The 20,945-nt window shown below is 37.1% G+C and overlaps 1 long non-coding RNA gene across 1 annotated transcript; it reads right to left on the bottom strand.

Annotated features, from left to right (window-relative positions):
* Positions 1 to 1,805: 1,805 nt before the first annotated feature.
* LOC104153510 (uncharacterized) lies at positions 1,806 to 10,400 on the bottom strand. The gene is made up of 3 exons (XR_696282.2): positions 10,299 to 10,400; positions 4,368 to 4,450; positions 1,806 to 2,301 (listed from the first exon to the last, which is right to left on the bottom strand). It is a non-coding gene; the product is annotated as an uncharacterized lncRNA (long non-coding RNA).
* Between the last annotated feature and the right edge of the window lie 10,545 nt (positions 10,401 to 20,945).

Genomic DNA, 20,945 nt, shown 5'->3' with positions numbered 1-20,945 from the left:
ATAAAGATGTATCTGGCAGGAAAAAATTGAAGAAGAAAGTCTTAATTGCCTTATGATTAGGACTCATTTTGGCTATAGAAATAGCTATAGCCTTTTTAAATTTTTTTCAGAATCAAGAGAATGCTAGCATTACAAAGTATTTGACATTGCTAGGATAATTGCAGATAACACTTCAATACTTGGTGTCGGAGATTCCTTTGAACATATTGATGCTAATCAAAATATAATATGACTACTCAGTAAACTGTCTCAAAGACTCTCAAACTTCACAATGCAGAAGATTGCCTTATTTCTAGATTATACTTTATAGCAGTCAGTTTCTAACAGTTGACTATTTGAATGAGATGTTAAGATAATTTAGGTGATTTTGGACATTTTTCTTCTATGGAATAAGCACTACGTTTATTGAATTGGTCAGCTGTCAATGATGCATGAGTCATTGCTGCACCTTTGCTGGGCAACAAAGTCCCTCAAAGGGCTGCCTGGATCAGTCCACAAATGCATGCAAAATTCCATGGAATCTAAATTAATGACTGACTACCTTGTTCTGAAATACTGAACACTTCAGAGACGAAGAAGCTAGAAAAATGGTGGAAAATGGTACATGTTGGGACAAATTTTTTTACCAAATAGTCAGCCTTGAGGATTTACTTTTAGGGCCTTTCAGTAGAGCAAAACTGTGTTCACATGGCCTTCATTTTTGTATGCTAGGTTTGACTTATAACTCACATGGACAACATAGCTATCAAATTTGGTTTCAAAATGTATTTATTATAAGTTTCAAAAAGACTATGTGCTGTTGAAAATTCGAAAATAACCCTTTTCTGTATAACACAAATGAGGGTATCTGATGTTCTTGGTAGTCTTTTTGTCTCAAGCAGCGGTGTCTGCTGAAAGTCCTAGTTATGAAATTCTCAGTGTATAGCAACATGAAAAGCATCAGATACTTGATTGTAGCAGTCAGATAGACTTATTTTGATACAGAAAGGCACATAAACAGATACACCAGAAAAGATATCTTACTTCAAACATGTTGAAGGAAAGAAAGGGTAAAATAGGAAGGAAGATGTGACACTGAGCATACATGAATACGTTGTGCAAATATTAGATCTTTTTGTTCAGTGGCCTGAGATATTCTGTTTTTTCTACTTCTAATCCCTTTATTTCCTGGTAAGACTATTAATCAAATAATATCAACTTAGGTTTTATTGCTCTAAAACTATGTTTTCATCCTTTTTCTTTTGGAACAAATTTTGAACAGCTCTACTCATGAATACTGTGGGTATAGGCAAAGAATCAATATTCAAACCACTTCCTTTATGAGAAAGTAAAAGAAAGAATATCAAAGCCTATGGATTTTGAAACGGTAAACCATATACGTTCAAGCTATAATCGTGCTAAAGACAGGTTTTAAAGTTCATAAGCTAGGGCAGGATCAATGGCAAATATCTAACAAATTTATAGTGCTTGAATTTGGAAAGATGCAGGCATAGACTGACTGTGAATTACAGAGAAAAAAAAATCTCATAATTGTTGGTGCCATAAGGATAGTAAGAAAATATATCACACACAAAATGTAGATTCCATAACCAATTGCTGTAAAGTTGTTTACCCTAGCATGGAGTTCTAAGGATACTTGGGAAATACTTGCAAATTCGTAACATCAGCAGAATTCTAGCATATTTCTCCCTTACTTCATTAAAAAATCAAAACTGTCTATCATCTGTCACATTTGTCAAGAAACTATTAAATAAAATCCTACTAGGATAATATTATTTTGGATAGAAATGCTAGGCTGGAGAAAAGGCAAGCTAGGATAGCTGCTCATGTCAGAGCATGCAGAGTCTGCTGTCTACAGTACACATATGTTTGAAAATATTAACAAAAAAGTTAATCAGTGGTAGAAACCATTATGGCAAAAATACAGACTACTCGAAGTCAAGACAATTCAGACTGAAATGAAAGCTGTTAAAGGCAAAAGAGAGCTGGAGAGAAGTGAAATGCTTGCAAAACGTCAAGAAAATCATCTGAAAAGCTATTTTGTGAAAACGATACTCGTTCAGACTGATGACTCTCAAACTGGTAGTGTCAAATTTAAAAATACATAGAATCATAGAAAGAATGAAGTTGGAAGGGACCTTTGGTGTGTCGAGGTGGGGAGGGTCCTCTGGTCCAGCCCCCTTCTCAAAGCAGGGCCAGTTTCAAAGGGAGATTGGATTGCTCAGGACCTTGTCCAGCGAAGTCTTGGATGGAGAGTCCACAGCCTTTCTTGGCAACTTGTTCCCAGTATGATATGAATCTCTTGAGGGCGAGAGAAGGAAGAGACTCAGAGCGGGATGAGACAAAATGGAAGAACAGTAAAATTCCCTTCTTATACAAACATCACTTGGTTCACAGAAATGATTTGATTCCTATTTTGCAAAGCAAAATCACTGAGTCCTCCAGGCTTGCAAACATGCACTGATATTTCCAGCGCTTGGTGCTTCAGAATGAGGGAGTATTTCAGGGTTAATAGAACTGCTTGCAGCACACCGAGGACAGCTCGTTCCGAATATTTTGTGGAGCAGAGACCACTTCCCCCAACTTTTGCTAACACTATTCTAGCTCATAAAAAGTGCATTTAGATACACTGCATTTATTGATGTATACTTCTGTATCATGTGACAGTCATGTGCATGAAATAAATCATCACTGTATTAACTATTTTTGCGTATCTCTATGTTTTTATGTATTTGTATTTCAGACTTCTATACAAGATTTAGTACATCTGTAGATCTTCAGGTGGGATGGAGCTCTTATTCTTTCCCAACATGCTGAAATAATTACCCTTTTTAGTTTTGCTAGTACCAGTCCCCTAGCCACTCTTTGTCTCTTATTTATATCTCCTATCCCTAATACTCATAAACAAAGAGAATTCAAAAATTTAGAGCAGGAATGCACAAACCTCTCAATGGCTATGTCTAACACTATAAAGGGATATTCATTGCATTGCCTTGTACTCTAAACTCTAGGGACCTAAACTTAGGTACGGTTGCGAGGAAAAAGCCTAAAGAATATGGGGGATGCAGATGCATGATGGAGTGTTTCAGAGCTCCTAAGTGAGCCATTAAAGGTTGTTCTTTATTCAGAGATAAGGCACATTTCACAAGGAGGTAGTGGGGGCACGTAGACTGCAGCAAATGATACATTGTCAGTTTCTTCATTAGTATACATTGTCAGTTCCTTTGTTAGTATTAATTTGTTCCTGTGCTTTTAGCTGTACTAATATTTACTTAGGTCTTTTGTCTCCCCACTTCTTCTGACCGGCTTCTGTGCTCAAAATCACCATCTACAATACCAGCATAGTCTGAGAAGTAAGTACGCTCTTGCCTTTATCATTATTCATTTTTTTTGCATGTGGTCATCTTTGCTTTTTTATTTATTGGTGGACTGAATCCTGTGCATATCCTCTTTCTGATTAGTACAGAACAAATGGGAAGGGTAAGTGACAGCATTTAACATTGCCTATTCAAACAGTGACACAGGGTAGGACAAGGGAATAGATAAACAGCTGTTTGAAATTAGAGACTGTGCGTGTGAAAATGAAGATGTGTCAGCTAGGGAATAGAGCATGGTCAGGTCTCAGACCTCTGCTTCCTTTAATGGGACCAACTTGCTCATGAGAGGAAACTAGAAGAATATTAATTGGAGCCTGGAGCAAATAAAAGCTTTTGGATATCTGCTTTGAAAAATGGGTGCTTTGTGGCAAATGAAAGACTGTCTCAGTTGCATAATACTATTACGTGCAGCAGACTCAAAGCAGCATAGTTACAACAATCGTAGTATTGTACCGGGGACGGAAGATAAACGAAGTACTGACCTCAGAACCAACAGAATGTCACGAATAGGACAGACAGTATTTCCATGGGGCCTGATCCTCACTTGGTGTAATTTGGTATTCCTCCGTTGAAGTCAAGCTGATTTATGTCAACAGTAGCTCTAGCCAGGTGTATTTATAACAGGGAAGCATAAATACCAGACATGCTCAGAATGCTTGGTTAGATTTGGTTTCCCAAAGCAGAATAGTGAATCTACTGGCATGACAGTTTATCTGTTCTTTCAACCTACTGCAATGCTCATTTTCAGATAAATTCTGATCGGTTTTTAGCCTTTCTGAATAACTCTATTCGTTGCTTTCTGCAGTCCTGTTTCAGTGTGCTGTCCTGCAAGTGAAGAATAGACTTCTGTGCACAGGTGTAACGACATTTGCTAACCTGTCCACTGCAAACTCTCCTGCATCCATCCACAACAATCATGACATTATTTTCCTTTAGCCCATGCCAAAATGTTCATTGTAATGTGCTCTTCCTTTTGGCCTTTCCTCATACCTGCCAGAATGTGCTAGCACACTGCGTATCCATCTTGCATGACTCCATGACTGTCAGGAGTATAGGGTGGATCACTGCTGCCTCTGTGCTCAAAAAAAAAGGGTGAATTATGAAAATATACCACTTTATTCTGGTGTTCTGAGGAGGCTGTGGTATGAACTTAAGCAGTCTACTCACAGAAAATCCTGTCATGCATCAATGACAAAGGATAAAGCACAGTGGGACACTCCTCAGAAGACAAGCATGTGTCTACCAACATCTGCTATGTGCCTACACCGTGTTTGGGATAAAGTGGGGAGCAGCTAATCAGTTATAATGGAACAGCCAAACAAAAGCTGTATGCCAAATGAACCCTTATACTCTACCTTTAAGCTTTGCATTATTGCAGTGCTATTAACATTTTCAAGATCAGCAAAAGTGCTGCTGATGTCCATATTGGTCCTCAATTTGTTTTACTTTCATATAGACTACACACAGGGCTGTATGCAGTGTTTCATGTTTACATTCTATGGATCAGCTGGAATAGTCTAGACTGTGTGACTTTCGTCACTTCTGGTATTGATTGACATGTATAAGAACAAAGACAACAAATTATTCACTTTTTTTTCTAATGAAGAAGAGATTCCTAGCTCTTTTGATATAAGACTTGACTTATCTGAAAATAGAGGGCTAAAAAATCCAGAGGAATTTATCTTTTTGAATATTTTTATTAATTTTCCCATCAGAGAATCTCGGACAATCTCTTTGAGGTTTCTTTTTTTGCAGGCCTCTAAATGCCTTGGATACATATACAGTTGTGTATCGTTTCATTTTAGCTACAGTTGATTTTCTCTTGATTTATATCATTGTAAGTGAGAATAAAATTTAGTATCAGGTTACTAAGGAATAAACTGCATATATAGCACCATTCCAAACATTTAGGGCAAGCTGTATAGAATAAATTTTTGGAAAAATTAAAGAACTCTCTTATAGTGGTAAATATTTAATAATTCTAGGTAAATGGTGAATGAAATTCAAAAGCATTCCCATAAAGTTCCTTTTATGAGTTACCAAAAGAAAATCCAGAACATTTGATTCAATATAATAATTTGGGTTTAACTATATACTAATTTGATTAACACAAATTTCTTGAATATTATGATAATAGATTTTAGTCACTCTGTTGCCTGAATACTATTCACAAAAATCTTCAAACAAATAAAAGAAAGTAAAATATGGCTTTTTTTTTTCATTTTGTCACAAGTTTTATTGGCTCTGCAAAGAAAATTGTCTTGTTAGTTGACATTAAAGTACAATGAGTGGTAACAACAGAGGAAAGGAGTCTGCCTAACCCAACATTAAAGATTCTACTACTGTATAAATCAGAATCATAAATCTGAAAGGCTATATTGATTGGTCAGCAAATTTTTCCCCATAAAAAGAGCAAGTCTTTTGGTGTGTTTATAATCAATATCTGTTATGTATAAAGCCCACTACAGCATTTAAAAAAAAAAAAAAGAAAAAAAAATCCTCAGTACCCTATTCTAAAGGGTCAAAAGTCTCTCAATCCCACAACTGAATTCAGAGCATTATTTTATGATAAACAAGCACTTACCTCATGTGAAGAGGGGACAGGAAAGATAAATCTTTTTCTCATCTTTTTTTTTTTTTCTCATAATTTTGTAAATGCAATGGAAATTTGGTCAGCTGGTTTCCCTGGCTTCCCTCTGGTTTTCCAGAAAGCTAATCTGATAGCTTCCTTCATTCTCTAAGATTGCAAAATATTTATATCTTAATAGATTATTTTCACTCTGCTTAGGGTAAATCTTCAACAACTTGGTGTAGTGCATGAAAACCAAACACACTGAAAGCAATGTTTTTCAGTGTTTTTCTGACTCATCGATGTATGGAACAGGACTCCACACTTTTTGGGGAATGGTGCATGCTTTGCTGGATAAAGTGAAAGAAGGAAAGTGGATATGTTCACTACAAACAGGACAAGGCATAGAGAGGGATAGTGCGAGTGAAATCTCACCTTCATTTGGTAGACAGGAAAAATACTTTTTCATAGCTATTTATTCAAAAAGGTTCTCATTCATTAAATAAGGCAGGAGAAATACTTCTTTCAGAAGGAACTGGTGTAATAGTAGAGCCTAGGAAGTGCTTTTATTCTTTCTTCCTTCCAGTCTTATCTGATCTCACATCATGGAGCTGACCATGAGGAAGCAATAAATCGGCTCAGCTGCTTTCTACCAAAATCTATATCTGGCAGTTGGCCACTGGTCAAAGAGAAAAACTCTCTGATAAAATCTATCCTGAACTCTGCTGAAAAGTCAGTGGCAATAGATGGCGCTTAAATAATAGAAATATAAACAATAATAAAACCTCATTCACATAAAAGAAAAATGTAAATCATGTGTATTGTTGTCATTTGAAAATCCAAAGAGTGTTCTGAAGAGCAAACTGCAACAGAACACTTCACAAATGGAGAATAATTATTGAATACTTAAAGAAAGCCAAACAAATTCTTCTTTTGATAAAGGAAGCATTACTTTTCCACCTAGCTGTTTTTTCACAGACATGCACATGCAACTAGGATCAAGAGAGTTTTTTTTTTTCCTAGAAAAGCAGCTCGGTTTAAGAAACACATTTCTGGACCATGAAAGCTCGATTTCAGTTTACTGCTTTTAATCATGTTGATATCTTCTCAACTGAAAATGATTCCAGGTAATATTTTTATTTATTGATTTTCTATATGATCGGGGTTAAGCACTTTTGAATGGACTTATTTATAATATGACCTGAAGCACTTACAATTGTAAAAATTAAATAGCCTAATATTTTATTATTATTCATAATTTATATAGTATCAGACATATCCATAAAGCTTTGCAAACATGTGCGAGGATATGAAAGTGCTAACAACCTAAATTAAACAGATACAACACTATAAATAATCAAGTATACAGGCAGAGCTGAAGAAGGAAGATGCTCTGATATCAGGTGATGGATGTGACATGAATCCTGAAATTCAAAAGCCTTCATGGCCTATGCACATCCAATCTATCATCTCCCAGGCAGTACTGGGAGGTCAGTTCCTACCTTTCACTGGCCTATGATATCAGCCACTGTCATTCACTAGTTACGTTATCAGACAAGCACTTTTCTGCTCTCTTCTATTCTGCCTGTCATTTGAAAAAGCTCCCTATAAATATAGGTAAAGCAGTTCTTCTTTAAATGTTACCTGGTAGCAATGCCTTTGAAAACATTGTAAAAGCATTTAGCTGATGCTGTCATGAGTCTATAGTTGAGAGAATGTTGACAACAAATGCCTTATTTTTTTGGTATCTTTTGGCTTTTTTCTTAAAAGCTTATAGAGGATGAAAAGCTTTTGAAGACAGGGAGGCACTATAATTTTGTTATATATTTGTCCACCAGTGTTATGTTCCACGACGGAAATTTGGTGCAAAGAAAATTCAAAAAAATAGATTAGATATTATTATAATTGTCAATGACTTTTAAGGATAGAGTAGAAGAAGGAAAAAGAGTGAGAAAACACTGAGCGGTAGTCCTGAGATATAGTTAAAAAAGTCTAACTCTGTTCTAAGTAGTACAGTTTTCTTCCTAAATTTCCCCTTGTTACTCATTCACTGCAAACAATCTCCTTAAAACCTTTCCATTGTCCCCTCCCTATCTGCTTTCTCTCCTCCCATTAAAAACAGCACATACTTCCAGTATAGATGAAAAGGGGTGATATTGTTCATACTACCCCTAATCTGGGGCTTTGTCTGCCACAGCAAAAAAATGGATGTAGATTCTTTATATCCACTATGTTATACTAGCAAATCTCTATTTTCTCCTGGGACTTCTCTGTAATTTATAGTTGCATATGAAAGTCGCAGACAACCGAGTATGTAGAAGGGGTAGATTCTGCAACTCACACGATGCTCTAACAACATCCAGGGTAAGAAGAAAGAGAGAGGAGCAGTGCCACACTGAGCCTCGGGGGAGTAATCTGGAATTCACATGTGAAGACTGTGACGTGGTAGAAAGGAGGCAAAACTGGATCTGCTGGAGCTTGGGCCTTGGCTGGCTCCCTGAGAAGCAAGGAGGCTGGAAAGACGAAACATGATGATCAATAAATTGGACGAGCAGTAAGATGGTTGTGTATGAAAAAGGTACACCAGAAGATATATCCTAATAACTGAACAACAGAACTAAATTTTGAGGATATGAGGCATCAAGTCATCCAGAAGAGGAGACAGAGAATACTAAGGTATTAAGGGAAGATAATCACTGCAAGGGAGAAAAGGGAAGAAGACAAGGCTGTGATGCAGAAGACTGTTTATCCTGCTTAAATTGCATTGAGATAGGTATATTTTGGCACCACAGAGTTGATAGATCCTGAGCGACTCCCGAGACATTTTTATAGTGTATGCCCTTTTGAAATACTGTTGCTAAGAAGTGATCCGCAGACAATCCTCACACAAGGGTTCTCTCCCAAGATGGCTCTGGATCCAGCAAATTCCCGTGCTCTTCGTGAAGGTCCCTTGTTACTGGCACGGGGAGCATGGTGGGACATGTGGAATCGCTGAGGGAGAGTGAGCAGGTGGTGGCAGAGCCCAAATATGGACATATTCAGCCAAAGAGAACTCTGGTGTAAACTTCCGCTTCTGTAAATCCGCAGATAGATGTATACTGCATACTCATAAATAATAAAGTTGTTTCCTTCTGTGAAGACAACTTTCTTCTTTCTTCATAGAAAATCTATGGATTTTCTTGTGAAAAATCCTTATTCCTCAGTTTCTGGGAGTTTGTGTAGTTATAATCTCACTGCAAAAAGGATCTGAGAAGTCAAGAAAGATATCTGAGAGTTATCAGAACACTATGGCTAGAGGAGACAGACTGAAGGAAGAGAAATGATAGGCTCATTTTTGAGTGTAGTCCTAACCTATACGCTGCCTGCAACAAATCCTGCCTGCCTGCCTGCCTGTAACTTGCATCTGACAGGCCTAAGGCAGTACCTCCTGGCAGGGAGCGCAGAACTGGCTGCACTGCTTCCACCTCTATCAGAAATGTGTCTTCTTCAGTGAGGATTACATGGGGCTCTCATTTATGCTGCTTTATGATCTCACTGTGCTACGGTAGCATTTGAGAAAGGTTGTGCCACAGGTCTGCTGCTGACTTCACCAAGGGGTGCAGAAATATGGGAAGGCAGAAAATGCTTTTAGTGTTTTGTGATTTACTCTGGGAAAAGCAGGTCTTTTCAGGGTTCTATTTAAAATTCTGAAAGCATACTGTATTTCTCTCTGCAAGCACATCTTAGAGTAACATGGCTTTTTTTTTTCATCTAACTTGCATATTTCTTTCTAATTATTTCTTGTTGATTTACCAGCACTCTGGGGTTCCTAGTGCTCTGGAGTCTACAGCCTTCTGTTATTCTATATACACGAAACTTCAGTGGCTCACAAGAAAGAATCTCACTGAGATTTAAAAGTCTGGCAATGATTTACATGTATCTTTGTGGCTTTACTCTCCCCTGCTACTTCTTTGTTTGTCGTATTGATTTTGTATTTGCAATTCTTTGGCCTTGAGTAGTTTGAATGATTATGCATTGTTTACATTGCAGTAATGCCTCAAGGCAATGACAGTTCAGTCAGAGAGCTGGACTCTGTACAAATGTACAACTGGACGGATGCGCTTTGAAAGAACAGTCTGTCAGAAAAACAACTGTTAGAACACGTAAATAGCACGGGCTATTCTATGCAAACAAAGGCAGGATACTGTCCTATTGGTTTTGTTATAGCTGAGACAAAGTCAATGCTGGCATAGCAAAGTGATGAGATTTTAAGAGATAATGATTTTCATTAACTTTAATTAACTTTATAAGGGAAAATAAGCTATATTTTAATATTGCCTCATTAAAGGAGCACAGAACTAGAAGGGACTTACTGGGTCACGCAGTCCTGTCCCTGGCCGTGTCTCCTCTCTGCCCCAGTCTTGGCACTGCAACCCCTTTGGCACCTGATCAAGGAGAAGTCAGTTATATTAAGATGCCTATCTGTAGTAAATGAACAAGAAATAACTCGAGAGCACTAAATAAAGGCTTATGTTCTTGTAATCATTTACTCTGGAGGGATGCAAATATCCCCACGAAACTTCTGCATGTGTACTTTCAGGTCTTCTAGACCGGGTGATTGCTGTGTGCCATGCCTTTGAAAATTACTCCAGAACTGAGTGTCCAGCTTGCAGTTGCACATATCACAGGATAATATGAGAATTGCAGCATACAGTACCAATTATACTAGTTTTCTGTAGATACTCGCCATCCTTTTTGCATCAGGGTTGTCTTTAAAGAAGACAGACCTGTTTGATTTTGGTCTTTTGGTCTGTGGCTTCTTTATCTGAGAAGCCACTTTTTCTTCCTTGTGTAATACCGCAGCCATTGAAATTAGCCTGACAAGCAAGTAATCTCTGGACTGAAATGTCTTGAGGCTAACATCTGATCTTCACCTATGTAATTGACTTTCTCTACTGTTCAAATAGATTCCACGTTGCATCAAGTGCCTGAAAGCACAGAGCTTCACTTGATTTCTGGGTGGGTATGATTATGCATGTGCTTGCGAATACTAGAAATGGACATATATGCCTATTATAATGTCATGCTCCAGTTAAGTTGATACTCAGAGCACAGTTAAAAGACATGGTCTCGGTCTCAGCTGAGCAGAAGGATGAACAAACTGCCAAACCAGCTCATGGCAATTTTATTGCTGCCCTCTACAGCTCCCAGTGAACATGAACAGCAGTTAATGGAAGTAATTAGGCTGCGCCATTCCACCACCCATTGCACAGTTAGACTTCTGATGGGCCTCAGAAGGTGGAAAGATGTTGAACGTGGCAGAATGAGGCCCCATTTGTGTGAGAGTCTTTGCCTTTTGCAGTTATTAGTAGCCTACATTTGGACAGTTTTTTGAGGAGTCTTTCAAAACGGTCCAGCTCAAACAAAGAAATCCCCTTGTAGTGGGTCAGCCATCTTTTTGCAGGTCACTTTATGGAAGGAAAGTGTTGTCCTAAAATGTGCTCTGAACACTGAACAAAAGAAGGAAAACATGTAGTGCTTATTTTTTTCAAATACTTTGCTGTCTTCAGTGTGTCACTAATCTTTAACAAGTTGCTGTTCTGCTTGAGGATAAATCATCTGAGATGTGATTGCGAGGCAGAGACCTGGCCCTGAATGTTACACTGTATTTTTACCATCAGCTTTGTTAGATTGCCAACTTAAAGCCTGCCAGCTGGGACAATCAAATTTTAATATTTACTTCAGATTCTGTCCTTCATAGTTAATTTTGTTGATAACGCATTCAAGCTTGCCCTGAAAAACACACCTAACAGGAAAATAACAGCATAGAGCCTACTATTGTGGCAGATTCACTACTGCTTGGTCACTGGCTGCTAGTAACATTATATTGACATCTGTCTACAGTTTGGATGATATGAGCTAATGAGTGAACTTCTGACACCCTGTAAACACAATTACATATATGTTTGACATTGTTATTTTCCAGTCTAGCTGGGCAATTTTTCTCATGTCTACCTGGACACTCATTAAAGCATAGCGATTTTTGCTAATGTGAAGATTTCTGCATCTAACTTTCGTGAATTTATCTGAACATTACATTTTAATGTGGAAAATCAGTCATTACATCTAGATCACCTTTCTGTAACTGTCATTAGCAAGGACATATTCATTTCCGCAGCTAGTTCAAGTTAAAAAAAAAAATCTAGTTATTGAAAATAATGGAAGTAGAAAAACATGTGCACTGTGGCTATATGTTCTCAAACCAAAATTGCCTAGAACTACCCTGATTTCAAGCTTATGAGTCATCTAAGCTCAAGCAGTAGAGGTTCCAGAGGGCAAGTTGTTAAATAATGCATGAGTGATATAATTTCACTGTGTATATCATTAGCAAAAAGCTGCAGGAAAGAATTAAGAAAAAGAACTTAAACCAGTCCTGGTTCTACCTCTCTACTTGTTTGTTTGTTTGTTTGTTTTTTTGAATTATCACTTCAAAAGGGTTAATTTATAAGCAAGCAGATAGCAAACCTATGTTAAATTATAACATAGTAGTGACAGTTGCTTTCTTGTAAGTCAGGAGAAAAATTTTGAGAATCCTTTCTGCTTCAAGCCCTAGCCCTGAGTATGTCTCACACTTACTTCTTTCCCAGTATGTGGGTGTGTATGTATGAATGTATGCATCCAGTATATGTAAAATTATGTATCTACAGGAGAGATCTCTCTTGCAGCAAACTATTTTGTATGTTTTCCACCGAAAAAAAAAAGTCCATCTCTTAGTCTCAAAGATATTAAGGCCTCTTTATTAGCTCTAGCACTGTATAATATTCTAGTAAGCAATCAGGTTATTCAAATAATAATCTTCTTTTATCTGGAGGTATGCATCTGTAATTAAGAATGTCAGTCACCTTATCTTGTAAACAGTCTGTTCTTAGTATACAAATACGGGCTGTGGTGCAGATGTGTCTGCGTATGCCAGAGAGCCAATATATCATTTCTGCTGCATCTAAAGCCTGCAATTTCATGCTTAGCACTTGGCATTGTAACCATGGTTATCTTCGGTTAGATGCAGGATCCAGAGGCTTTAGCAGATGGGTTTTTTACTTAAGTCTATCACAGACAATCAAAACACAGAAAAAGACCAGAATGCTAAATATATACGCATATAGCATGACAGACATAACAGTATTATTTTTTCTTAATTATTCTCATTACATCAAATTTAAGCTTTATTGGGGGTGATTTTCCTGAAATTTCTTTACAAGCAAGAGGACTGCTAAGTCATGCAAAAGAGAAATGGACCCAACCCTCTTCTCTCAGATGAATGTTTTCTCTGTGCAAAGAGTAAAAGCTGGAAGGCTGGCATTTGTATTAAAGTAAGGTCAAAGGGACAGATTATCTGTAGATATTCACATTTTCAAAGGATTGGCAACTTTATTTTTAATTTTAGCTTTTAAAATATCTAGTATTCTATTCAAAATTTTTTAGAAAATAATACAAGTTCACACCTTTTTTATTTGCCTAGACTTTTCTACATTTTTTATGGGGCTCCATATGCCAGTGTTTGCGGAGCAGAATTTACAAGATAAATGAAGTAGATGAGCAGTGCAACTTTACAGGTGGAGATATATTATCTAATTTCTGAGGAGTGTATGTGATTGTGACTTTCTCTTTCTGAACACTGAATGGTTATGTTCATAGTCTTAAAGTTTTGTATTTCTTGACTGTTCAAAGGCACAGAATTTTCTGCAAACTCAATGTTTTCTATGAAAAATTGTGTATCATTGATTCTCATCCTAGAATAATTATCTCTATAAATTGCAAAAAGTTTATTCAAGCTTGAGTGGCCTAGGCATTTTCATTAGGATCCACTAGGTACCATGCTATAGAGAGTATATATTTGCTATGATAATTCTCTAGAGGATATTGGTTATCAGGAATAGAACTGAGTCAAAATATTGAACCCTCAAAAATTCACATGCAGCTCTGTTTAAAAAGATTCTTTGTTTAGAACATCCTCCCAAAGCAAATTGGATTATCTTCTCAAATGAGAATATCTACTGTAAAGAAGAAAGCTGGCTTAAGCATTAGCTCAGCCTTTCAAACAGAAATATTTACTTCCTAACTGTTATTCATTCGTTGGGGCACTGACCTGGCAAATGCAGGTTACTCTGAAAATTGTACTTAATAACTGCTGCTGCTGTTCAGCATACCCTATCCTGAATGAGCTCCCTACAATGACAGCCTACTCTGGCTTACTGAGACCCAGAGGCTACCATTAAAAATATTTCCCTAGAGTAAAGAGTGAATTGCAGGGGTATTTGGGACCCCTGGCACCTGTCTGCCGCTGAACTTGTGCAGAGACATGGAAAGTGTGTGCTGTCTCCAAACAAATAAAATTGTCAGCGTGTTTCAAAGCTGCAATGGCAGTATGCATTTAATCTCTGCGGGTCTGAGGAGGCAGAGTACTGCGTGGGGAAGAGCAGCTTAAGAACTGCAGTACTGGAGAAGAAATGAAAAGACGTTAGTCTAGCTGGAGCTGACCCAGTCGTAACCATACATGTAAAAAATCAATAAGTACTTTACCTGACGCTGAAGACAAAGAGAAGCTGTGGTGTCTGGAACGGGAATGTGGCACTCAGTTAAAAGCCCTGCTTGAAGAAATCAGGCAGAATAATTGTAGTACTTCAGGATTTTTCTTAGGGCTGAATGTTGAGGGACAGAGCTTGAATTAATGTAGCACCAATAAACTCAAGCAGCTATGCCAACTACAGAAGATAGGGAGATGGGTTGTCCCACACCTCTGTCAGGTGCAAAACACCTATACGAGAAAGGAGAATACTCTTCAGGTTTAAATGCTTTCCTTTTAAACGTGCAGCATCCTTCAGTTCCAGCCCTGCTGTGTATTTCCTGAGGTGAAGCAGTTTATATAATGGCACAAAAGCTAAAGGCTCCATTTACACTAAGTTCTTTACACTAAATGCTGCAGTGATGTAATAACAAAAGGCTGATCCTTTCTTTAAAGAGCTTACAGACTTAAGACAGAAGATAACAGATCTCATAAAAAGAGGAGAGGACTACAAGGGAGAAGGGAAGGAGAAGGAAAAAAGGAAGGTTTCCATGCAGAGCATGAAGGAAATCTTCAGGATTCTACAAGAATGGCATTTTTATCATTCATTTATTAAGTCATGTGCCTCTCCTCCATCACTGTCAGCTGTGTTCTGCGGATTATCTGGTTACACTTATAAGTGTAAAATGCGACCTCTGTTTTCTCTCTTTTCAAAAATTAAAACTATGTAGAATTTTTATTAGGAAAATTAAAGTTTTGCAAAACTCAGTGGGTTTTAAGGGAAGCAAAAAGGTTAAAGATTGGATCTTAAGTCAGTGTGTCCTGTAGCCAAACCTTCTAAATTTGTGTTAGGTTTATGATAAGTGTTGGCAAAATTTTATAGTGAACCAAGCCTAGACTATGCTTTTGTGTTCAAGTACTGAAATCTGTTACAATGGCCTCTTTCTCACAACCTATCTGCAAGGGTGTGAGAATGCCGACACTTTTAGATGAGTTCTGCTTTGAATTTTTGAGTTCATCTGAACACAAAATCCAAAATATAACACAGAGTATGTGAGATCAAATAAATAAGAAGCCAAAAGTTTGCATGAATCCCTGCAATGTGAAATAACTGAGTTTTGCACAGATCTACTTATTATCTAAAAATAGTTTAGTCGCTTTTGTATTCAGCATCTCCTGTGATAGCATAAAGAATGCTAAAAACCCAACCCATACCTGAGAAACTAAGTCAGTGGCTTAAAAGGAAAGCTACAAAAAGAGAGACAATGCAACTGTGATATGAACTCTGTCCCTCTTTCAAATGACATTTAAGTCAAGTAACTGTGGCATTTTCTGTAAATGGATTATCATGCATGCTCCTAAAGCTGTGTACATACCTTCTGTGAGTATTTCAGTTTGTATGTGCTATTCAGTAGCAGAGTCTTTTTCTTTCAAAAGAGAAAAAGAAACCAAATAAACTTTATGGAAATACAGTAGAATAAAATAGAGTGAAGGATAAATGTTCATGTCACTAATTTTAATAATAATAGCTTTCTTCCACAGACAGTTCAGTACTGAACTTGCTGCTATCTGAAATAGCTTAGTGTTGTTGTGAATCTGATGCAGCTGATATCAAAATATTCATCTTTTTCTCTGCTGGGGTAATTCTTCAGCTATTATTACTTACAGCAGCCTAAATTACATTAGCTGTCTTGCAAACAAGTGAGAAGACAGGTTACCCACAGAAAGGGACTAGAGCCTGAACAGACTGTATACAGAGGAAAGAAAAAAGTGGGATAGGACAGAAAAAAGAAGACATGTCAGATAGCCAAGATCTTATTTCCAAATAAAAGAAATGCTTCTCTTTCTTCAAGCTAATATCTTTTGTCCCTTTTATTAGTTCTTTGAATACATCTTAGTTGTGCAAGTTGTGCCTATTTTGCTTTTATTTGCCATTTCGGTCAATATTTATGCACTTGTTGAAATTTATGCCAGCTGAGTATTGCAATACTTAAAGCTAGGTCATAGATAAATATTTTAAGTCAAGACCTTTTTACTGGCATTCATCTTTTTCATTCTTCTATTACACCCAGTTGAGCTGATTTCTCAATTATTGTTATAAAATATTTTCTAATATTTTCTATTTTGCAGTGTTGACCAATTCCAACTTCTGTTTTAACTGACTATTCAGAGTAATCAATCTGTCCTAGTCTCTTGTGAAGAACAAGCTCTTCATTTATCTTTTCACCACGAATATAACTCACTTGTTAAAGCTTTCTGCAAATATTCCTCCAAAATTGTTTATTATTTGTTCCTCTGGATAGACTTTCTAGTTTTTGTTTTTGTTTTTTGAAAATGATGCAAAAAATACCCCAAACAAAAGAGTGTATCCCAAATGAGATATAAACAATAATCATTTTATTTAATTTTGTCCTCTGTTATATTTTCCATCTCTCCTGCTTTTGTAAATCCAGGGAATTTTTTAGTGTTCTGATAGACTTTCAAGTAATCAGTGGCTTTATTATCTAATCTGCAGGGACAGAAAAATCTCTGCCAGTCAACAAGCAGACTTTATTTTTAGCTCTTGCTTACAAAATTCTCTACATTATGCCTGAACCTTACATGCATAATTACTGATAACTGTAGAATGAGCCATTTCACATTCATTAATAGCCAGTCTGTACATTCAGATGTATAATGTCTCAGCACTTAGGTCTTTACTTGCAGTACAACTGATAAATGCCAGATAGTTTTGAGGATTCTAAATATCCATTAAAATGTGGAACAATATTTACTGGAGGAGTTTATGTAGCTGTACAGTCCACTGGGAAACATACAAAAAGGATTTTCATTCTTAGCTATATAGTCACCTCAAATTCACATATGAAGTGAGGCAGTTCAATGTTTATCTTATGTTGTAAACCCCAAGAAGATAAAAATACGAAGCAATGGGATAAAAGGACAAAGTCTTCAGACAGCTTTTTATTTTACTATTTATATTGAAAAGTAGACAAAGACATTTCTTGGGGAAAAGTCACAACCATAACTCAGTGCATTTCACCGGATTTATGATAAACTGGAAAATCTGGTTACGTAGATAGACTGTTAATTGCCCAGGAAATATCTTAGACCTTGATCCTTATTGCTGTGGTAATCCTTTTACTATAATATTAAATTAGGTATATTTTTCATGCAATTATCTTTCCATTAGATCACTGTGGGTTTTCAAAATATTGCTCAGATAACTGTGCTTTTGTGTATATCTAAAGAATTCTTGACTGGCTGTAAATTCAAAGGGCAGGGTTAATGAAACATTAAGGGTACATCGTTCAACACTGGTCCCTGATACAGAGTGAGGTGGTTAGCAATCCAGAGAGCCCCAGCTCAAGGAGGGAGCCATAGGTCCCTACTGAGCCACGAAGCCTGGGATCCTGTGCCATAGGGCTGGAGCCTGCAAATCCTCGGACAACCTGGGAGGCAACACTACTGCACTGAGCAACCAGTTCTGTCTTGCTAAATGTAATACTCCCTTGTTAATATCAACCAGCAGCTGTGGATCCCAGAAAACACTTTTTTTTCTGAAATGAAAGACTGCAGAATTTCAGTCCATTGATAATGTTTTTTTTTTCTTTTTGAAGTGAAAGATATCTGGAAAACAAAATGACATTGCAAAACAGAAATTTGTGTTCCTATTAGTTATGCTTTCCATTGTTCAGACTGTAGTTCTTGTTACCCGTCCTCAAGTGTAATCTTCAAGCCAGACGTCTTGGGAGGAGGTGGGTGGCTCTATCAGTATTGCTCCATTGCCACTTCCTTTGGAAATCACCGCATGTCAGTGTCTGTACTTCTACCTGTGAACTTAAACAGGTTGAGGACAAGCTTGTGGTCAGTCTTGCATAATCAGATGAAAGACTAAAAGCATACATAGGTCTTATTTCTTTAAAAAAGCAGAAATGTTCTTCCTCAATCAGCCAGCAATGAAATGTGTTTGGCTGGAAAGTAATTGGGACGTCAAAGCTGAGCAATTCATTTTGCTGTTCCATTTTGCTTCCCTAGTTTAGAATGGTTCAGACTTTTTTATTTCAAATTTTACTCCATAATCCACCACTTTTGGAGGCTGGAAAGAGGCAGATGGATTCTGGAAGGGGCAAGAGCTGAGTAGCTCTACTGCCTTGCCACACAGATATTCTAAAGCTTACATCTCTTCACAAGTATATGCATAATCTGATTTCAGTGGATTAACTAGCACCTCTGAGCCTGTAAAGAGGGCCTAATAAAGGCAAGAAAATGTTGGAAGAAAAAAGTATTTTGTCTTATCTTATTGGTGAGGAATTAAAACAGTGGAAAATGAACATTACATCTTCAGGACAGAATGGGTGAATCCTGTTTTGGGGCTGGGGGGCTGATTTTCTCCCTGGTGACAAACTTGACCTATGATTAAACCCAGAGTTAATGCGCTGTAGGTTTTTGAACCGTGGTATCTTACAAATATTGACAGAAAATGTTACAAAAAACGGTACAAAGATTGATGCAGATCATGTAACCACTAAATTACAAAACCGATCAAATGATGTTGATGATTTTCTCAAGGTCATGCAAAACAAACATAGCAAACCCAGGAAGTGATCTCCAATGTCTTAAACCTCAGTGTGGTCAGCATAAGACCTTTTCCCTTTCTGAGACTCTTCTGCTACATGCAATTGTTATTTGTTCTTTTTTCTGTGTCTTTGCCAAATTGCAATACTTATCGTAAGTCAAGGGCACCTGCGCACTGGAGGTAGATGTTCTTTTCAAAATAAGTATGTATATTAAAAGGGAACAAGGGGACAATTTTGCCAGGATACCTTGAACAAAACAAATGGTGCCAACTAGGGTGTTTGTTACTTGCAATTGACCTGCTGCTGAGAGCAACAGAGGAAAACCTGGAAATACCTATTAGTAAATGAACCACTTTGATGCTTAGGGAAAGAAATTAACTTAAAGATGAATATGGATTTGTTTTTGGCTATAAACAGTCATTGAAAGTGAATATGATATGCAAATGCTAGTTATTTAAGCCCTCAAAGCCATTTCTAAATTGTATAATCAATAAGTACTAGGTATCCCTACTTCTACTTCTAAGGTCTTACACATCAGAATGACATGGCATTAAATTATGTACTGGTTGAAATATATTAGTGCTTATGAACCTATGTTGGATGGTAGCAACATCTTTCCAGTTTGGCAGTAGTAGAAGAATAATAAGTTCAGATGGTGATGTACAATAAGTGAGACATCACAGAAAAATTGCACTGCGTAATTATATTTTTGTGGGGCTATAGATACAAAAGCATAAAGGTGCTATACTAGTATATTTGTTCCCCCACAGGGAAGGACACTATAATGTTTTCCAGTACACACATGTACGCAAGTGTAGTACAGCTGTGCCCGTGCTAAAGAAGGTAGTAGCATAAATATTTCAGTAGGAAATCACATCCCAAATAGAAATAATAGTGGTACAACTCCTGCATGTATGCCAGACTCCACTGACAGCAGTTCATTCCTCATTCCTGTGTAATGCTGTTAATAATAGTGAAATCCTTTGGTGCTAATGTGGGATACGAATGTAATTCTCAAGGCTATCCACCTCACAGGCTGAAGATAACTTGCAACACAGTGTTGAGGGCAAATAACTCTATTAACAGAAATGTGTGTAAATGCTGAGGGTAAAAGTGGATATATCTTCCCTGCTTCTGATCATTCTGTGGCTCAGAAATATACTTGCTTACAGTAGCACTAGGCTATTTCATAGGTTATCAAAACTTCAGCATGATTTTAAGTGTTCTACTGGATCCAGAATCTTTTTTAGAGGGGAAATTTGTGAAGGCTTTGATGTATTCAGTTATTTTTTTTTCTGAAACTGCAGATAAAAGGTCTACCGTATATTTCCCTATTTTAAAGATGAGGAAAAGAATCAGTCAGAGAGAGACCTTAGCACCTGCTTTTGCTCTTTTACAAATTTTTATTCGAATTACCTTTTATACATTTTCTTTCTAGAGGAAACAATCCCAATCTTTTCAATCTTTCTTCAGAGAAGTTAATTACATATTTGTGTGCCCTTAACCGCTTCTTATATTCCATAGTCTTTTTGAACACTGCTGTGCAAGGTATTTCAGATGAAGCTGTAACTCTCGAACAGAAAACTCATACCATAATGCTGTTTCCTAATCTACTCCATTCATCTTAGAATTCAATTTCTAAAAATGTGGTTTCCCATTAAACAGGCATCTCTAGTGGGATGGCAACTGAGTCAACCATTTCTGGAATTGATCTTGTTAATTTAGAAGAAAAAATGCAAAAGTAGTTCAACTTTCCCTCCAGCTGGCAAGTCTATATCCCTAGAAATCACTATGCTGAGAAGACTCCTTGAACTTCATGAAGGCTCATTGCAGCAACTGCATATTAGCAATGGGCTTTACTTACACTTATTGCAATGAAG

Source organism: Struthio camelus, chromosome 2 (assembly GCF_040807025.1).
Source record: "Struthio camelus isolate bStrCam1 chromosome 2, bStrCam1.hap1, whole genome shotgun sequence".
NCBI classification, from domain to species: Eukaryota; Metazoa; Chordata; class Aves; order Struthioniformes; family Struthionidae; genus Struthio; species Struthio camelus.
This window is presented reverse-complemented; position numbering and strand designations above follow the sequence as displayed.